Raw genomic sequence first — 22890 nt, 5'->3', positions numbered from 1 at the left:
GATTCATGGGCATGGAGGTGAGGTTTATGGGGTGGGTATAGAGTGGACTCGAGTATGGAGGTGAGGTTTATGGAGTGGGCATGGAGGGGAAACATGGGCATGGAGATGAGGTTTATGGCATGGGTATGGGGTGGACAAGTGTGTTTGGGGAAGGGGTTAACAGGTGTATTTTATTTGGGTGTATTTTATTTTGGTTATACAACACTGTGTTATACTCTGTTGTATTTGTTGTAAGCAAGCCAGGAGTCTTTCACAGGGGAGTCGGTGGACAAGGTAGGGGACACCCTGGACGGAGTGGCAACCTATCACAGGACACAGTCACACACACTCACACACTACAGACAATTTAGTGATGCAATTCACTCTACAAGTCTTTGGACTGAGAGAGAAGTTTGAATTTGTTAGTGCCTCACCTTGCAAAAGAACTAAAAGTATCACTATAATCATAATGTAAGTTTAGCTCGTATTCTATACTTTCATCTCGTAGCCACTGTGGTGTGCTAAAGTGAATCAAAATGTCCGACTGGCCATGCACAGAATTCTAATGAATCCATTTTTGATCCATTTTTGCACCTGCTGAAAAGGCAGAATTTCGTTACACTTTTTTTCCCCGCATCCTCAAGGAGCCCGGGCGACAGATGGAACATGACCGAGCTGGGATTCAAACCTGAATACCAAACTAAGTCTTATTTTGAAACTTGCCAAGCGGTGCTTGTGTGAAGTGCAACACACAGGGGGTCATCCTAGCAACCTCCTTAATCCTGCACCTGCAAACTAGCTGCTGTCTTATATACTGAACTCTCTGCATCGACCTCTTTAATTACAACATAGCATGAAACAAGGACTTTTCTTTCTTCAGTGATCAAACACATCAATGGAGCTGAAAAACATCCGAAGTAAATACCTGATCGATAGGATACATCTACAATAGAGCGGTGAATCGAAATCTGAAATATGGATGAATCTTTAAGACAGTTAAGGAAATGAGGTCGCTTACATTTCCTGCTCACATAAACGCTTACTTGTCTGTTTTTCCGTTTCAGAATACGACCTGAGGAATGAAATCTCTAAAACAAGGGGTTCATTAACACAAGCCGAAGAGTAAGTGAAAGCAGATCGCTTCCTCATGAGACATCAGAGAGAGGAAAATTACTCGAGCGCCTACATAAAGATGAAGTCGTTACAGCCGGCAACTCTCCTTCACGCTTAATCACACATATACATTCTGAAGTGTATTCATGCTGTTTGTGAAATCACTGACATGCGGTAACGATTCCCGAGCCAGAGATAGTACTGCAACATAAAGAAACTTATCTCTTCTCATGAGACTTTACCTCTAGTACATTCTTTCTCTGCGAGAGATGAGATGTGGGTTCAGCTCCTGTCTCTCCGGAACTTTCTATTCCTAATAGAATTGATAGATTCTTCTTAGGTCATTTTCACACTTAAAGTTTTTTCCAGACCTGGGGCTGTTTGAACCCCGGAGAGTTCGGGATGTTTGGTGGAAGGTGAAAGTTGTTGTGTTGTTGAGTCGATCTCTGGTCCTCTTGCGAGAGGTGGTGGAAGGTGGTTGGTTCAACCGAACCCTGGTTGTGTGCAGAAGTTAGTTCAGTTATATTACTTCCTGTTTTTGGTTTTGGGACAGCAGAGAAAGGGTTATGGCCAGTAAAAGGGAAGGTCTTATCCATATATGGAGCATAGAAGGCATTTAAATGCAAATGGACTCAAATTATAAAATCTAATTGGGTCACTGGACAGTTCCCACTTACCAGTTAACTCTGTCCTGTCCTACAACAACTACCATGTGAACAAGTGCTTCCGCACTGCCCTCCGGGCGGTGTACCATGCTCGTTAAAAAGTTTCAGTCTTTTGCCTACATAGGGTAGGTAGCTAACAGATGCCTTCAATTGGCTAGTGTCCCTGAGAGGTTGCCATCCCTCCTACCTAGACAGCATGGCCCGTTTTGCTCTCTTGGCCTCCGAGCTATGGGCGGCTGTGGCATCCTCAGGATTCTAACTCGCGATCTCTGGATGATTTTCTGTTGTGCCACTTGGGAACTTGAAAGTACTCAAATTATTCAGGCCACGCTTGAAAAACCCTTACTCACCTGTTTTATCTTAGAGGGCTGGTTCATTAGGTGGAGAACTGAAGCAAGTATGTGAGAGAGCAGGGGAAACACTTGACTCTCCAGAGGTTCCTCAGGTCCGTGTTCTAGGGCCGCTTTCAATCAGGGGCTACTCTCATGGTGTATTTCTGGCTCACGCATGGTTTTTCCTGAGATTGGCTCTAGGTCCACCTCAACCCTGAACAGGAGATAGATATAGGAATGAATGAATGAAGGAATTCATTAATTAAACCCTCATTAACACAATATCTTGAGAAAAGTGGTTTAATAATATCAGTGTTGTCCTCTGTCTCTCTCTCTCTTTGTCTCTGCTGCACAGGAAGACGTAAGAGGTGGATAAGTTATTCAGGCCGCCTACAAAGAAAATGGTGACAAGGAGATGAAATTGGGGTCAGGAGCGCTACAGTGTTCCTACTGTGCGAGACACATGCAGTCAGTGTCACAGAGACTCAGATCGTTCCCAGATGTCTTGCTCATAAACGCAAATGTCTCTCATTAGTCCTGTTCTGGGAATCAGCATGATGCTAACATTTAAATGCGGAAAAAAAAAAGCTGTTAGCTTTTTGAAGTTCCGATGTAAAGGGGTCGCCGTACACGAACTTCGATGAAGCTGCTATGATGTTATGAGTCGCCTCAAGATCTTCATTTTAATGGTCTGTGTCTAACTGCCAAGACGGAAACAAAGAAAACACGGAGAATCACTAGCACATCAAAGAGCAAATATTGTGCATTCACCTCCACATCCTGTCTAGCTGTCTGGAGTCAAAACATGCAACAATCTTGAAACTACATTACATCATACTTTACTAAAAAAAAAAAAAATAGATCTATTGTAAGTGAAGTCATGTCAGATCTTATTTGTAAAGACTCATTAATAATATTCGAGTTACTATTTGATCTGAACTCTATATTTGGATAAACTCTATATGTAGGTAATAAAACACAGCAGGGCGTGCTGTTATAGGAAAATAATCCACAATTGCATGTTGTGATGCAGCCAGATGTGAAGTTTAGTGACTCTAACTAACCCGAAGCTGATTATTTGTCCTGTAAAGGCACATCAGGACCTCCTTATACATGACAATTTGCATATGAATAGTGTTTTTTTTTTTAACCATTTACAGTTACAGTCAATGTTGTGGAACATCCATGAATAGAAATGAACTCCTTCTGACCAATTAGAGGAGAGAATTGAATAGCGCCATGGTATTATTGAGCAGAAAGAGAAATAAATATAATTAGCCAAATTTTAAGATGTGGAAACCAAACGGAGGCTCATCTGGAATACGTTCCTAAATGATTTTATGGGAGAATGGCAGCGATTGACGGGGAAATTCACAGATTTAATGGCAATGAAAACGACACCAGTCAGTGCTGAGCTCTGTTCTCTGATTTCCCAGAGTTCCTTGCAGTTGTCAACTTAATCCAAGCCTCATGGCTTCCCTGGAACCAATATACTGTATCTGGTCAGAAAAGATACTTTTTTTCTTTAATTATTTTTAGTACATTTCACGTCACCTTTCTTGGTTGTTATCTCTTTCTTTCAGACTCACTGTCTTCCTATTCGTGTCTCTGTCTCATGCCCGCTCTCGCCGGCTGTCTCATGAGCGTACAGGTGAAGTGCAGCGGTGAGCATGTAGAGAATGGCTTATCCGCAGCAGGTACCGCGCGTCCGTACGTGCACGTCGCTTATCTGTCCCTTCTCTGACGGAGAGACGAGACCGGCTGCAGCAGAGGACGCTCGGGGAAGAATGAACCATTCATCTACACTGGCCTCTTCTGCAAGGATCCCTTTAGTTTTAGTTTTCAAAAAAAAAAAAAAAAAAATCAATAAATAAAACAAAATAAAAAAAATCATATTTTTCTGTAAACGTACACCATGTTGTATTTTTTGGGTGCAGAAAAATAATAAATTACAATTTATTATTGTAATGTTTTTTTCAAGCTTTTGAAACACACAATACTTTTTTTTATCCATGTATTGTTACATTCTAGCAGCTGGAATCTGTCATTTTACCAGCCTCTCTTTTTTTCCCCTTTCTATCTTAAAGTTAAGACACACACAAAAAATGCAGCTTGTCATTTAACTGAAAAACAAAACAAACAACAACAACAACAACAACATTTTCCTGTCTTTGATAATGTTCTACATTAATGATGAGTCGTATTTTTTATTCCGTATTTTAGAGAGTTTCCCGGTTTCAGATTAAAAAGCTGAAGTCGTTATAAAATCAGATGTGGGAGTCGATGTCTGGTTTATGTCTGAGGGTTTTTTTTTTTTTTCATTTTTTTATGGTGCTTATGCAAATAATGTGTTTGCTCAAGTGGTTGTCATGGCAACGATACCTCCGTTAGCCCTTTAGGTTCTTGATTCTTAACACTGGTGCTGGAATGCAGCCGTCTCTCAGGCTGTAGAGACACATAGAATTCTATGAGGATATTTGCTTATTTTATTAGCAAAAGCTATTGAACTCCAATAGCAAAAGTCCTGGTGATATTTTTGCTTCGTTTTGGTGCTCAATGTAGCCTCAGATTCCTGTCATGGGCTAATAAGAGTGGAACACAATGAGGTCTTCTCCTGAAGCTGATCAGCTTCCACGTGTGATGTGTTACGCTTTAGTTCAGGAGTGCTTTTCTATTCAGCACAGTTTTAAAGAGCGATTATTCGAGTTACTGTAACCTGCCTTGAGCTCAAAAACCTAATCAACAAGCTTTGAACATTAGCTTAAGCTCTTCAAATATCTGCATAAGTTTATGCTTTAAGCTGCCACCTCATTGGCTGATTTGAGAATCGCATGACTTATTTTTTAAAATTTATACACCACAATTATAATCATTATTAGATATGAAAAAAAAGATAAATGTACATTTGTTGGACAAGTAGAACATTCTTTGTATTCTTTTTACAATTATTTCTTTAAAAGATGAGAAATACTCTTCAGAATAACAATTAATAATCATATATATACATTTATTTATACATATTTTTATTATATTTATTTTTTGTAATGAAATTTTAATTTAATTAATTGATTTTAATTAATTGTAATTTTAATTGTTTTGAGATTGTATTTTTTATTAATATTGTTTTTGTTTAAAAAATAATCTACAATATTGAATTTACTTATATATTATAAAAAGTATATGTACATATTTATTTTTAATTTAAATTATTTCAAATTTCTTTTTTCTTTTTTTTCTGAAAGAAAATTCATTTCTTATTTTTTTCCATGGCAGTGAACTCAGATGTTTCCTCCGTACAACATGACAGCAGATCAGTGGTCAGTGAGGTTTAGTGGCCTGACAGGTCGTTCCTTCGTGGTTCAGAACGAGGCACTTAACCCCCCAAAAAATTGCTCACTGGAAGACATCTGTCATGCTTTTCTTCTGTCACGAACAGAGAACAGGTGCATGAGATGCTTTTTATATCTATATATATTTCCACTGGTGTTCAAAAGTTTCATAGCCTTTTTTATTTATTTTTATTTTTAGAGGCAATTTATCAAGAACAAGAGCTGCCTTCATGTTTTGGTCGCATCAAAGTGGGTGTAAGGGTGGCATCGTGGCGATATCTCAGCTTGTGACTGACAGGCACAGGCCTTTCTGCTGTGAGATCCCCTTCACTGGCCATCTGACGCTGTGGGAACATGTGCCACCCGCTCGCAGCGATGAGCTGCAGAGAAACTTCGCTTTGGAGGATGAGTGTACGCTTTATGTAATGTTTTTTTGTATTTTTTACATTAATTCATAGATATAATATGCAGTAGAACCTCGGCATATGAATTTAATTCGTTCCAGAGGCGAGTTCTTAAGGTGAAAATTTGTATCGTGGAACGAATTTTCCCATAAGAAAAACAAATATGAGCAATATTCCCAATACGAAGTGTATGTAAACTGTATGGCTGCTTACAAAGAACTGACCCAAGCAAAGCATTCCATGTCCAGGGTCCTCACAGGAAGTCGTGCCACCAAGCTTGGGCTAAAAATAGAACAGATCACCCACGCCCCCAATCTGTCAACAAAAAAACACCCGAAAAATCAACTAGCTTTTGAACGCAATATTGGTATTGTGGGTTGAATCTTTCCAAACAGCTTTCACTGACTAAGAAAAAATTTGTAAACTTGCTTCACTTGGCTTTCCACTGATGCAAACAAGTTTTGAAATGGCTCCCGGACGTACATGTAACTTAGCCGGCATCCGGTTCTGTTCAGTTCGTTTGTATGCATATGTGGTGAAAGTTAAGGTGAAAATTCGTAAGGAAGGGCATTCATATGCTGAGTTTCCACTGTACTGCATAAACTGGGTGCAAAATATATAAAACTATTTTTATTAAAATAATTAATTAATTATAAATGCTGTTATCTAACATTTTCTGAAGAAATACACTGTTGAATTCTCAATTCTGATTGGTCAGAAGATTGGTTTTTTTTAGAATTTTCTTGAACAGCAGCTCACCAGCTTGATTATAGCCTTTCTATAGTAATGGCAAGGGTGGATAAACATATTTAAACAAAATCTACTAGTTTATGTGATGACATTTTCTGTAAGGATATGGGAGTTTTATATCTTAATTAGGGAAGGAGTCTCTAGTGTCAACTCTTTTGTTTTAACTGAGATAAAGCTAGTGTTTTTAAAATGATAGAATGTTGCCTTTTGTGGTTTCTTGTGAGGTAACAATTCTTTATACCTGCTCTAACTTTCGGATATTGGAACATTTGACAAAATGAAACATAACTATAAATGTCTATAAATTATCTTCTGTAATAAATAATGCATTTTAATAGGTTTTGGTGTTGGCTATAAGTTTGCCACTCCATCATTTATCATTTAGTTTCCTAAACATGGAAAAAGTTTTTTTTATTGTTTAAATTATCAATAACATGGACTCCACTTGTCTGGCTGCTCCAGACTACAATTCCCAGAACCAATGGCAGGTTACTCGATCACAATCACCAGAATCTTAACCATGTTCGCAATTACACCTTCGCCGATTTGAATAAACCAAGAAACATTCAGCAAGTTGTGAAGTAATGCTCTGGTTTTGATTGTTTGCACGATATTACTTGTTTAGTTTGTGTAGCGTTTTCCTGTTTGCTCATCACCTGATCCTTGGTGTACTGATCTTTATTGAAAAAACTGTTGAAATGAAATTACCTCCATTCTGACTCGCCGTTGGCTTCATCCCACCAACCTAATGTTGATTATTTTTGGTGTTCTATTCCAAATCCCTCAATAAGAATGACAAGTTACAGCATATTGCTACCATATAGCATAAATCTGTCCATAAATCACCAGTAACCAAATACAGTTACAATATTTCTTGATGTTTTGTGCTTATATCGTTTAAGATCAATGTATGCCTAGCTTCCACTGCACAGACTACAATTAACGCACAAAAGTTCCATTAATAACAAAGTCATCATGGCTGTAAACGTTAACGAGGCTCATAAGAAACTCTCAGATGCACCCTGTGTGTCTCGCTCCAGTTTATGAAGTGACAAATTACGACATAAACCAGTAAGCTCAAACAATAACGTATAAAACCAACAAATCCACATTGGCGTTACGTTCTTGTCGTAACTTGGACATAAAGTGACAGGTTCATAGCATAATATTGGTCACAGTACAACAGCACTTCCAGTCAGGGATGGTGAAATGAGAGAGAGAGAGAGAGAGAGAGAGAGAGAGTGGTCAGAGCTGTCACACGTAAGTCATTTGCATTCTGTGTCTGTGCTGAGTGGCTGAGATGAAAATTAACTCTGACACTGAATTAATAAGAAACTCAGTAATGTCTGGGTCACACTCTCTTCCTCCGACAGCTAGTGTCGCTAAAGGCTCCATTTTTTTCTACCTTTATCCTTCATTACGCTAGCCAAATGTGAATCTTAGCAGGCCGAGAGGTTTGATGAAACTCTCCTGAACTCCATCTGGTGGAAATTTCTACAGTTTCGGTGAACTGATTCTTATGTTTAGCTGTTAAATGGTCTATTCACTGGGTTTGGGTAAGTAATAAGTCTTCAATCTCAGATAAATCTTAGGACTTGAGATTTTTAGACCTGATTAGATATAAACTTCTTTTATTATAATTTTGCCAAAGCCTGATTAATATTTTCCAGACTTTTCATACCTCTTTTATTTATTTATTCTTTTTATTTCCTTTGAACAAATTTTGGCTTGTTGTACGAACACAGATTTTTCTACTGAGATCATGTGACCCTTTAAATTGTTCACTGGTCTCGATTACACTAATTACACACCCAGAACTAATCAAAGGATTTCATTATAGTCGGGAGTGAATACTTATGCAACCACCATTACTTACATTTTAAATGACTTGTGAAGATTTTGTCAAGGATTTTCTCTACTATAGCGAATCCTGCTTTAATTATTATTCCAATTCCAATTTCCAGGTTGTAACGCTTGTAAATATGGGAATGTCGAATGGGGTGATTACTTATTTAACTCCATTCTCTCCCAATTTGATGATCGCTAGTTCAACACCTCCAATGTCTACCAACCAGGCAGATAGAGGATACATACCTCATACACCTATGCATCCTGTAAGACACGGTCATCGCATCATTTCCTGTATGATGAAGGGGAAAAATTGGTTTGTAGATCATCTGATAAATCTAGATTGTGTAAAGTTGTATATAAGCACTGCTACTAGAAAGATGGGTTCTCCCTCATGGAGACTTTTTTCCTCACCACTGTAGCCTCATGCCTCATATGAAGAATCTCCTTCCACCACCTGAGGGTCAACAGTGGTAAAATTTCGTTTCCTGCATATGCCATGCCTGATAATAGCTCATGCACACTCCTTTCATTGCTCTTGACCTCGTGTCATGTCTCGTGGTGTCAGAGGCGCCGCGCTCCTGAAAGCCCGGCTCGCTGAAATACGGGAGATCTTTACGACACCATTAATCACTGTCGTACGTCCAGCAGGAGAGGCAGACTGCATGTCAGCCTGAGCTTCGTACAGGATTACGTTCTTGTTCCCTCGACACATTCACGTTCCTGCTTCGACACAGCAGATGTTGTACTACAGGTAATTAAAGCCTGGTATGTTATGACTAGTGCAAAGCTGTGATTGAGTAATGGTTTAACTCTGGGCTACGTTTCCTACAACCTTCATGTTACACCGTGTGCTGCGTTTAATTATTAAACGGCCCGCTTTATTAATTCGACAGCTTGACCAATGGGATGTTTTATTTATTTCAGCTTTTTAGTACACATCAGAGAGCATTTAACACTTTCTCTGAATCTGTGTATGCCTGTGTGTGTGTTTTGTTTTTTATTTGCCCAGTTATTATTATTATTATTATTATTAATTCTTTTGCAAATTTACCTTCTTAAATGTGTAGAGACCTGAATCTCAAAAATGATTTCAATATAAACATAATTAAAGTGTTAAGATTAATAATGAAAAATATTAATGTGTCAATAATGATTTTGTAAAGTTTTGTCATTTTATGACATTTATTACTTCATTTATTCATTCAAATATTATTTATTTATTATTTATTTTTTATTCATTTATTTAATCATTATTTATTTAGCTTCCAACAGACACAAGCTCTGCCCCCAGACCCTAGCGTATATACAACTATCTAACTAAAGTTAGCTAGCATTCTGGCTGGAATTAGCATTAGCTAATTTAACACAATATACACGTGAAATTCCATCTAGAATGATTTACAAGCATGGCCTTCGATGGAAACCTCTTCTTTGTAACAAGATTTTGTGTTTTTAAGCCCTGGTGTTTACATTGTTAGCATGACTAGCTAAAGCAGACTAGCTGCTTGCTATTCTAATCACGACACCATAAACACATATGATTTGCCTCACACTTTCCTATCCGGTTATTCTGATGATTTAGCACTTAAATCCAATTCAGTGCTTGATAGAGATTGCGCTTAGACACCTGCCCATGAGCAGCGTAGCTAATTTCAGTTTCTAGCTTCATTAGTAATACAGTAAATGACTCCATCTTGGTGGAAAAGTGCTGCATTTCTTTCTTGTTATTAAAGTGTTTTCAAAGTGCTCACAGGGAGAATAATCAGGCTGTAATCAGTGCTTATTGATTTCAGACTCAGAGGAAGGAGGAGTGAAGGAGGTGCCAGGGGCGTGACTTTAAAATGATTGACAGGAGGCCCATAGAAATGCAAACAAGCCTTCTGTGCAACAATGAATGGATATTTTAGTTTGAATCATAAACAATGACTCATTTAAATTTTATATATATATATATATATATATATATATATATATATATATATATATATATATATATATAATGTCTAGAAAATGAAAAATCCTTCCAGGCATTACAGCATACGAGGTGATTTCTTGTAACTTTTCTCATCGCAGAGAAAGTTTTCTCCTGATTATTGAGACGAATCAAAAAGCCCAAGCTCTTACATGAACAAAGCCGAAGTTCCAGCTAAACTGTGGGAGACTGTTTTCCTTTGAAGCCTTCAATTCGGCCGACCGACCATGAAAATAGACGCTTTATGTCACCGTCTCACATGCTGGTCCCTCGCTTTTAAACGCTTGACATTTTTATAGCAAGTGAGCTGGATGTGGCGATGCACTGACTCTGAAATAGTTGGCACAGTTTCACAGAGCGAGCCGTACACAGGTTAAATAGGGCTGCGGCGCCTTTTTTGTATTTTTTTTTTTTTTCCTCGTGTTTATGCTCGGCTGGATTTTAGATAAGAATCCATTTGTGTAATCTTGCCAATTCGTGCATCACAGAAAAAAAAAAAAAAAGTAAAAAGATTTTAGGGTTCAAACTTCGTAGAAGGGATTCTTGGCTTTGTCAGACGGAAGGATTGAAGTCGATCGTTGAGGCTGAAAGACGTGTCAGGCTGAAGGAATGTCCTCCGGTACACCTGATTCATATTATAGGCAATTATCTCAGTGTGTCTGCGCTGTAGACTAACACAGGGAGGCAAAAGTTCACATCCACTTTTGTTCCAGTAGTCAGACATTCTTTACTGAAACTGTGCTGAGGATAAAGTCGTACTTTTCCTCTTGGTATCAAGTCATTTTATTGTCATGGGCATAACTAGAGCTTATAATATAATAGTTGTAATGTGTGTTGTTATAAAGTGGCATAGCGGGAGATATCGCACATTTTCAGTACTATAAATTTTTAATATAATATGAAACATAGTGCACACAGTACAAAGATATTCAGAGACTGATATCAGTACATTACAGTAAGTAATAAAAGTGCAGTGTGTCAGTTTTCCAACACCAACTAGTGATGTGTTGATTCATTTTTTTGAACCAATCCTTAATTTGACTCAGGAACAGTGAGTCGTCTCAGAGAGTGATTCGTTCATAACATTCTGTAGGAAACATGATTAGTTCATCTCTTAAGTCGTTTCTTCATCATGTGACATCCTTCGGCTATGCAGTCTGTACTGGGCTTCGGCTATGCAGTCTGTACTGGAAACAGAAAAGATTAGTTCATCTCTTGAGTCTTCGAGCACTGCATGAACGAACGACTTGAACCTGAAGACTCAGGAGATGAAGTTATCTCTTTTTCTGGTACAAACTGGATGGTTTCCGCATATGAGAATGTGACGTGACAAAAGAGCGAAAGACTCGGACAGGAAGTGAGGTAAACTAACAGACTGCATAGCTTAAAAACCCTGGCTAAGCAGTGAAGTAATCATTTCTGTTTTCTACAATTTAGCCTTGGTTGATTGATAGTTTTATTTTAATTCTAAATGTGATCAATGTTAATTGCAGTTAATAACGATATTCTGCTGAAATGATAATAGTATGATAAAAGTATTGACATAAGTCAATAAAATGACCCAAATTTCCTATCTTTTTATTTAAGAAAATATTTATATTATGTAATTTCTCAACAAAACAAGATTTTGCTGCTTCTGAATCTAAGTAAGTTTCTTGATTACCAGATTGAGTGATGACCCCTTTCTATCAGAACCAGCATTTTTTCAGCAATTTGAGCAACAGTAGCTCGTCTGTTGGATTGAATCACACGGTCCAGCCTTCTCTCCCCAATGAGCCTTGACCAACCATGACCCTGTCGCCGGTTCACCACTGTTCCTTCTTTGGACCACTTTTGATAGATACTGACCACTGCAGACCGGGAACACCCCACAAGAGCTGCAGTTTTGGAGATGCTCTGATCCAGTGGTCTAGCCATCACAATTTGGCCCTTCATCAAACTCGCTCAAATCCTTACACTTGCCCATTTTTCCTGCTTCTAACACATCAACTTTGAGGACAAAATGTTGACTTGCTGCCTAATATATCCCACCCACTAACAGGTGCCATGATGAGGAGATCATCAGTGTTATTCACGTCACTAGTCACTGCTCACAATGTTGTGCCAGATTGATGTCGGTATTGTGTTACAGATACCTGGTAGAAACATCGTCTGCTACAAAACCCCACTGTTTTGGGTTCGATTCTCAGCTCAGGTATGAACTCAATGTTCGACTTTATTCAGGATGTTGATGAATTCAAACTAACAGTGTTAATGTTACTCAAATCAATCATGCGGAACCATTGGGTGCATTTTGATTGTTGATCCCTAAATCTAAACCACATCCCTGCTTAGGACTAATTTTGAGCCACTGATGTAATTACGGAAAACAAACTACTTTTTAAACACGGCAAATGAATTCTCATAATACAAATCTGTTGTAGAATATTTGCACCTGGTACACCGGTGTTGAAAACAGCCCTGGTTTGTCCCTCGGCATCTGTCGAGAGCCACGTGGGCCTTGTAACCCAATTTGTGACTGGTTGCAGTATGACAAGTCGCGAGCTGCCTCGGCTGACTGATGACAATTTGTTGACGCGGCCTGCTGCTACGGCCAATAACGTCCTCGACGACCATGCTTTCTGCTCGTTACCGCGTGTTTATTTTCAAAAGCAGCAATCCGTTTATGGAGAATTGGTCCACATGTGGCTTCCAATCTGTTCCCAATTTATTCCGGTTAGTCACAAAGCTCGTAGCAACTTCATAATGTGCCCTAACGCTCACCTGGGTTGAGTCAACAGTCTGTTCCCGTCACGTACGTGTGAGACTCACAGTCACAAAATAACCAATACAGACTCTGGGTTCAGATGTGATCAAATATCAATATATTGAACATAATAATCTTATAAATGTGTAAAAATATGCGTGAATAACATCCTGAAAGAGTAAGTACACCAGGACTGGGATACAGTGAGAGATAATAATAATAATATAGACATAATAATAATAATAATAATAATAATAATGATAATGATAATAATAATAATAATAATAATAATAATAATAATAATAATAATAATAATAATAATAATGATAATAAAAATGATAACAATAATAAAAATGATAATAATAATAATAATAATAATAATAATAATATCTGGCTTTGAACTGTTATGGATCAGTTGACTTCTTGCTGAACATCAGCTTATTTGAAATCAGGGAAATAAAAAAGTTTAACATTTTGAATATTTCATGTTATTTATAGAGTTGATTAATCAGTTATACAAATAGTCATAACTTTTAGATTTTATGTTGCTACACCTAACTGTTATGTAGCTCATTTCTTATAGTTTATATTTTAGGAAATAGTACTAATTTGATTAAAAAATGAATAAATAAATATTGCTGCACACGTCTCACAGCTTCATGATGAACTCGAGTACTGAAGTTCTCAATTTCTAAAAGGAAAAAGCAAAAAAAAAAACCACCTTCAGGATTAGGCCACACCCACTTCATATAAAAAGTACAGACACAGATATGAACCGTCACTCTTAGGTGTTTTAAAAAAAGGCCACTCCCACTTCATTTAGGCTACGCCTATTTCAGGTTCATTTCAGTCGGAATACAGCTACAGATATGAACACACTCGACAGTTCTGACATTTCAATCTCTGGGATTTAAAAAAAACAAAACCCCTTCAGGTTAAGGCCACGCCCACTTCGAACCCAGAAACAGATACCCTAGAGCTGCTAAACAGATACAGACAGTTACAGTGTCGGCTCCCGAACACGAAGTGAGTGCGGAGAAGAGTTTAACTTTCCTTCTGTTCTGTGAGCAAAGGGTTGCACTGGGAGGGTGAAAAGTTCATTTAGACTTATCAAGTAAAAAGGAAATTTCAGCGCAAAACAGAAAGCAACACATGCTCCTCGGGGACCTTCATCCTCCACTCGATTTGCATAAGGGCCTGTGCATCAAACATAGTGGGTGCCCTTTTTAAAATATTAATGCACAGCCTCCCTCGCTGCTTTGTAGAACCCGCAATCAAAAGCTGAAGCGAGAGAGAGAGAGAGAGAGAGAGAGAGAGAGAAAGATGCAAAGCAGGAATTGTGTGTGTGTGTTTGTGTATGTGTGGTGTGTCTTAGTTGTTCTATTTTTTTCCCTTTTTCCTCTCTCTCTCTCTCTCTCTCTCTCTCACTGCACTATTTTGCCGGTCAGCTTGTCGATTTTCTTTGCTTCCCCCAGCTCGCAGGCCGAGTTGTCTCTCATGGCTGGCATCAGTCTTATCTTCTCTGAAGAGAATCTAGCAGGCTAACCTGCTTCAAAACCCAGGTTATGTAAGCAGGAACGCATTGCTGGAGATGTTTGCAGTTGTCTGGAAAGCACAAGGGATGTGCTGCCGCTGCACTTTGGTCGATCGAGAGCACAGCTTTCGGGGTTTTTCAAGCTTGACGTGTGAGGAACTTTTCCAGGTTCCAGTGCGGCGAGACACGGCGAGACTAAAAAAATGATTTTTTTTTTTTCCGCACGCTGTCCGAATTTCAATCATGTCGCCTGACGGTGTCGGAGTGTTGGTTTACTCCGATGCAATAAAACACGCCGAGCGTGAAACTGCTGAGAGATTCAAATATATTCATATTCAAATATTGCTTATGCTGCACTTTTTTTACCCTCTCTAAAGAGTATTAGATTCAGAAAGACTGTACAGTTTTAACGTTTTCTCTGCAGGCTTACAGATTACACCTGGATTGCGTGAGGCTGCCTGGAAATGACTGGTGACAGTGCTGTTGACTGTCATCATTCCCTCATACACGGAAAGAAACATCTCACGATTTTCCCACCGTTCCGTCTTTCCCGACGTTCCCATTTCACTGGGAGCTCAGGTGAGAACCTTCGCGTTCATCTCGTCGGGGTCCCGGTTATCGGTTTCCCGCGTACGCTCAGAGGGAATAGCAATAAATCAAATTAAAAAATAATTCCTCCTCGCTGTTCCTCAGCAAAGTCATTTCGCCTTCATTTATCACCACATTACCTTTAGTAATTCATCACGTTTTACTGCAGAAGTTCTGAATTTCACAAAATTGTTAAGAAATGGGGTCCCGTTAAGAAAAAAAAGGCCCTGCTTATTGTGGCCATTGCGTTTGAAGTCACGTTTATTGGTTTACTTCATTCGGTAACACAAGGATACATGAGGGTAGTGTTCATAGAGCTACATAAACCCTTCATGACAGCTGACAAAGTCTGTTCTGCTGACATAGGGTCTTATTTTTATAGTGATGACTAGATTTTTTCACATAAGCTTGCTCTATGAACGTTTATAAGAATGTAATGCTATGAATATTTATAGCCGTGTTATGAGACAATAATGACAACAGTATGTACCTTTTCTCTGACCCTTAAGTAAAGTAATGTCATTTATCAAGGTGTATTCCTCTAAGCTATCATTTTTAATGAATCTTTTTTAAACGGAACTCACAAAGTGTTATGACAGCCTTATGTCAACTTCATGCAATTCACATGACTGTTGGAATAAGCCTCAGTACATGTTTGTGTAGATTTAAGTAACAAAAAAAACCCCACGTAATTTAAGACTGGTGTAGAAACAGCTACATAGAAGAGTTTTTCCAAATTTTGATGATATTTTACACATGACTGTGCTATGAACATTTATAACATTGTCATGACACTGTAATGACATACATTTATTGTTTCTTTGACCCCTAAATAAAGGAATTTGAAACTGTTTAAATTGTGTCACTTGTGATCTTTTTAAAGTAAATCAGCTCAGACAGCCTTATGTCCACTTTATGCAATTCATATGACCATTGGAATAAGACTTAATACATGTTTATGTAGATTTAGGCTTGTGTTAAAACAGCTACATGCTCTTCATAAACCTACATAAGTCATATCTGCTGATATAAAGACATTTTTTTCATATCATGCTATAATCCATTCATAAGGCATTATAAACATTATGCTTTAAGTTTATTCATTATACATTACAGCTATCTTTCGTCCCCACCGATCTACTGAAGACGCCATCGCACACCTCCATCATGCAGCCCTGAGCCATCTGGACAGCAGGAAGGGGAATTATGTCAAAATGCTGTTTGTCGACTACAGTTCAGTGTTTAATACCATAATTCCCTCAATACTCACCACTAAGTTGGAGATCCTGGGCCTTAGCCCGTCCCTGTGTTGTTGGATCTCCAACTTCCTGCGAGACAGACCTCAGGCAGTACAGGTAGGCAACCACGTCTCACCCTCACTCACCCTCAGCACTGGAGCCCCCCGGGGTTGTGTTCTGAGCCCCCTGCTGTACTCACTGTACACCTTTGACTGTGTGGCCACTTCCAGCTCCACCAACATCGTGAAGTTTGCGGATGATACTGTGGTGGTGGGCCTGATCTCCAATAACGATGAGACAGCCTACCTAGAGGAGATTAAAAACCTGGAGACATGGTGCCAGGTCAACAATCTCCTCCTGAACATCAGCAAGACTAAGGAGCTGATAGTGGACTTCAGCACAAAGCAGGAGAGGAATTACCAGCCCCTCACTATCGACAGGACCCCAGTGGAGAGAGTGGACAGTTTCTGGTACCTAGGTGTTTAAATCACGCAGGACCTGACATGGTCCTGTCACGTTAACACCCTGGTGAAGAAGGCCCAGCAGCGTCTTTATCATCTCAGACACCTGAAGGACTTTAAACTGCCCTCAAAGGTGCTAAAAACATTCTACACCTGCACCATTGAGAGCATCCTGACGGGAAGTATCACAGCCTGGTTTGGGAACAGCACCAAACAGGACAGGCAAGCTCTCCAGAGGGTGGTGCGATCAGCCGAGCGCACCATTCGCACCGAGCTTCCTGACCTGGACACCATATACAGCAAGCAGTGCTGGACCAAAGCTAGGAAGACTATGAAGGACCTCAGCCATCCCAACAATGGACTCTTCTCTCTGTTGAGGTCAGGGAAACGTTTCCGTTCCACAAACACAGAGAGAATGAGGAGGAGCTTCTTCCTGCAGGCCATTCGGGCCCTCAACCAGTACACCTAGGAGCTGGACTTTCTGGACTTACCCCCACAAGACATGACATTCTACCTCAGTTGATTGTTGCACATGCAATAATTGCACTACTTTGTACTCTGCGCTACTCTGTACACACAATAACACTCTCACTGTACATCTTTTCCGTACATCTTTGTGTGCACACTGCACTGACACTTTACTCCCTGTTCAATTGGACATTTATATTTGCCTTATATATATATATATACATTTACATATATGTTTATATATTTATCTTACATATGCACACTGTACATACTCTATTCATTTCCTACACCATTTCAGAGTTGACCATTTTATCTACATATATGCATGTACTGTATCTTCTCTATATTAGAATCTACACATATATATTTATTTATATTTTGTTTTATGTTTCACATATATATATATATATATATATAGTACACTATATTGTACTGTATTATTGTATGGTATTATATTAGTGTATTATATTTTTGTTTTTTATATTTGTTTTTTTATATTTAGTTTTATAAAGCAGTTTTATATTTGTACACATTATATATTATATTACTATTTTGTTACTATTTTTATTTTATTTTATTTTTCATTATTTATAATATTACTGCTATATTGATACTACATATATATATATATATATATATATATATATATATATATATATATATATATATATATATATATATATATATATATATAAATATATACACTTTTTCCCTATATATTCTTAACTATATCCCCTATTTTTCATGTCACTTTAAAATTTTTCCTTTTTTTTCACTCTTTCTCTTTTTTATATAAGAACAGTTGTAAAAAGCATTTCACTACATGTCATACTGTGTATGATTTCGTATGTGACCAATAAAATTTGAATTTGATTTGCATCAGGAAATATTAAAATGATGCTTAATGTTTATTAATGCTTATTATAGCACCAACTTTGGATAATGCATTATAAGAAGATATGGTATAATGTCTACATAACATGTTATAAGCACTGTACTTGCCATCCATTGCAATGCATTCTTGTAACTGGATTATAAATGCATTATAACCAATGCTACAAAGTGTAATACCTTTTCATAAATAGTTAATGAAGTGTTTAGAGCCTTGAAGAAATTGTTAAGAAATAGGGACCTGTTAAGAATAAAGGCCCTGCTTATTGTGGCCATTGTGTTTGAAGTCACGGTAACACAAGGATGCATAAGGGTAGTGTTCATAGAGCTTCATGAAGGCTGAGAAAGTCTGGTCTGCTAAAGAGGGTCATATATTTTTATTTTGATCACAAGATTTTTCACATAAGGCTGTGCTATGAACATATTTATAACAGAGTTATGACACATTAATGACAAGGATACATAAGGGTAGTGTTCATAGGGCTACATAAACCCTTCATGACAGCTGACAAAGTCAGGTCTGCTATTGAAGAGAGTCTTATATCTATTTATGATGACAAGATTTTTCACATAAGTTTGGGCTATGAACATTTATAACATATTTATGACAATATAGTTATGACACATTAATGACAAGGATACATAAGGGTAGTGTTCATAGGGCTACATAAACCCTTCATGACAACTGACAAAGTCTGCCACAGGGTCTTATTTTTATTTGGATGACAAGAGCCTTGCGATGCATTATAACATGTTATGAAATGTTCATAAGTCGTAATACATATCACCTTCGTAGAATTTATTACCATTAACGGATTTTGTTTAAGAATGTGACAAATTCTGCTACATTCTTCAAGTCTGCCAAAGTCTGCCATAGGGTCTTATTTTTATTTGGATGACAAGAGCCTTGTGATGCATTATAACATGTTATGAAATGTTCATAAGTCGTTATACATATCACCTTCGTAGAATTTATTTCCATTAACGGATTTTTGTTTAAGAATGTATATATAAACATGTATAAACCCTTATTCCAGGAGGCACCAGTGGTCATAAAGTTGACATAAAAGTTTTCCTTGCTGTCCAATGCAGCATTACGAACATTTCAACTAAAACTAATCCTTCCTATATCACCTCTTTTGAGATTTCCCTCGAATCAGTGGGAATGCGCCCGGCCTCCAAGCAGATGGAATAATATATATATAGCGCTGGCATGAATAGCACGGCGCGCTGGCCTCTTTACATAAAATATCAGCCAAATTATCAAAGGCATCTCTGAGGTCATGCCTAGATTATGCCAAGGCTCCTGTGGGGTAAGAAAAAAAGAACTGGAGGTGAAACACAACTTTAGTGGATAATAGCAGATGCACAGAGTTCTAGTCTCATTATCAACTGGTCATTATTCCATCCCATAAACAGATCTTTCATTTTGAAAAACATCGATAACAAAGCGCGGCCGTGTTCAATATACTGCACGCTATTAAATAAATAAATAAATAAATAAATAAATAAATAAATAAATAAATGATTCAGAGTCTGTTAATATTTCTATATTTTTTGCATGAAGTTTCGCTCGTTATACATCGATTTGGGAGCCGGTGTACGAGATAACAGTTCACACATTGTTTGATTTTAATTTGCTCTCTGTTAATTACTTATTAAATACTTTTCGTATTGAATTGTTATGCAGCATCGATGGTACAGCTTGCAGGGGGATTCGTGGAAAATGCTGCTTAAAAATGCACCTACTATGCAAGTTATTTGTATAATGGCTTATGAATATGTTCATAACATGTTATGACATGCTTATAATGCACTACCATGGGCAGTAGTTAATGAATTGTTAGCAGAATGAATAACAGCATTCATTTATTTTATTGCCAATCAAAAAACGAATAATGCTTTCTATGAAGGCTGTATGTATGGTGACCTATGAGTATATTCATAACATGTAATAGCATGCTTATAATGCACTAACAAGAGTGGTGGTTAATGAATTGTTAGCAGAATGAGTAACAACATTCACAACACATTTTATTGCCAATCAAAAAACGAATAATGCTTTCTATGAAGGCTGTATGTATGGTGACCTGTGAGTAGTTTCATAACATGTTATAACATATTTATAATGCACTACTAAGAACAGTGATTAATACATTCTTAGCAGAATGAATGACAGCATTCACAAATCATTTCATTGCCAAATGGAGACACTAATAAGGCTTTCTATGAAGGCTGCATGTACGATGACCTGTGAATATGTTCATATGTTATAACATGCTTATAATGCACTACTAAGTGCTTTGGTCAATGAATTGTTAGCAGATTGCATGACAGCGTTCGTAACACATTTTATTGGCAATCAAAAAACTAATAATGCTTTCTATGAAGGCTGAATGTATGATTACCTGTGAATGTGTTTATAACATGTTATAACATGCTTATAAAGCACTACCATGAGCAGTAGTTAATGAATTGTTAGCAGAATGAATTACAGTGTTCATAAAACAATAAAAGAAACTAATAATGCTTTCTATAAAGGTCATATTTATAATGAACTATGAACATACTCATATCAAGTTATAAAGCATTCATATCCTATTTATTCTTATTTCTATTAATATGTATGCATTGTGAATTGTTAGCACAATGAATTACTGTATGAGTGCTCATAATGCTTTATAACACCATTACTAAGCAAGAATCTAAGCAGTTATAAAACCAGGGTTGAATTACTTTCTGCATGTGTCACCACTCTTATAATGCACTATAAATATCCATTATACTTTATAGCTATAATTACGCTGCATTATGCATTTTTAGTGTGACGCGTTATAATTCTGTTCTAAACACATTATGCATTATGAGAAGATAATAACTACACAATGTGTTATAAGTATTACTTGCAATGTATTATAAATTATTATTACAAGTGCATTATAAATTATGCTAAGAATTGAAAAAAAAAAAAAAAAACTATAGGCATGTAAATGATTATGTCTTATGAATGCATCATAACAGGTAATGAATGTCTTAATAGGTCATTATGCATATGGACATCATAGAAATAGTTTTTTTTTAACTAGTCAGTGAATATATGTTGAGGATGAGTGTAGATTAATGACAGATGTATGATCTTATAACAATTATAATGCCTTATAATCTGTATATGTCACCTGTAAGTAACATGGGGCAAAAAAAAAAAAAAAAAATAATAATAATAATAATAATAATAATAATAATAATAATAATAATTAGAAATATATATATTAACCCCCAAAACCCAATGCAGGTCAGCAGGCTATGAGTCAGCATAACACATTATACCTAGTAGGCTTGAGTTTGTTATGATGTCTTACAAACAATTATAATGCTCAGTGTCAAAAGACAACAATAACGATTCTTCACCATGCTTTATGAAGGCATTATAACATATTATGGATGTTTTCATAGCTAATTAACAACATGACCTTTGTAGAAAGTGTTAGAAATTTCTTCCTTTAGCCCTGAGATCGCCGGATCCTACTTTATTTTCCATTTTTTCCAGCAGTGCAACTCTTCGCTTAAGGGACTGGGTTTAAATAGAGCAGTTTGTATCTGACTTTCATGTAGATTTATTTCACGTAGTTTTGCTTTCCAGTCGCACGTCTACCTAATTATTAATAAGAGAGAGAGAATTAGTGCTAAAGGAGCACTGCGAATTTGTTTACCGCAGGGCCTTTTGAGTATATTTAGCACCAAACCTGGGTGTGAGGCATTGCAGTACTTTGAAGAGACAAATTACACTCTAGGAAATTATGCTAACCACCCTGATCGCTAATGGTGCTATTTTGGCCTCAAAGCATACTGGTGTGGTCTGGATTTCAGGTAGCTCCAGGTCCATAGAGATTTCTGTAGCTGTTAAGGCTTGCTTTGGAACTTTCTGGCTTGGTTGAATATATATATATATATATATATATATATATATATATATATATATATATATATATATATATATATATATATATATATATATATATATATAAATATATAAAGCTACATTTATATTCTTCTGTTTATAATTTAGCTTAATTCACCATGATGCTGATCCTGTTGTTGTGCATAGTTTCCTTCCCTAGACAACAAATACACTATATTGCTGAAAGTTTTGGGACACTCCTCCAAATCATTGAATTCAGGTGTTGTTTTTCAGGGGTTGGGCTCGGCCCCTTAGTTCCAGTGAAAGGAACTCTTAATGCTTCAGCTTCATACCAAGACATTTTGGACAATTTCATGCTCCCAACTTTGTGGGAACAGTTTGGGGATGACCCCTTCCTGTTCCACCATGACTGTACACCAGTGCACAAAGCAATGTCCATAAAGACATGGATGAGCGAGTTTGGTGTGGAGGAACTTGACTGGCCTGTCACACACTAACACAATCGACAACCCCACAGAACACCTTTGGGATGAATTAGAGCAGAGACTGCGAGCCAGACTTTCTTATCCAACATCAGTGCCTGACCTCACAAATGTGCTTCTAGAGGAATGGTCAAAAATTCCCATAAACACACTCCTAAACCTTGCGGA

This window comes from Hemibagrus wyckioides, linkage group LG06 (assembly GCF_019097595.1).
Source record: "Hemibagrus wyckioides isolate EC202008001 linkage group LG06, SWU_Hwy_1.0, whole genome shotgun sequence".
Lineage (NCBI taxonomy): Eukaryota > Metazoa > Chordata > Actinopteri > Siluriformes > Bagridae > Hemibagrus > Hemibagrus wyckioides.
Note: the sequence above shows the minus strand (reverse complement) of the source record.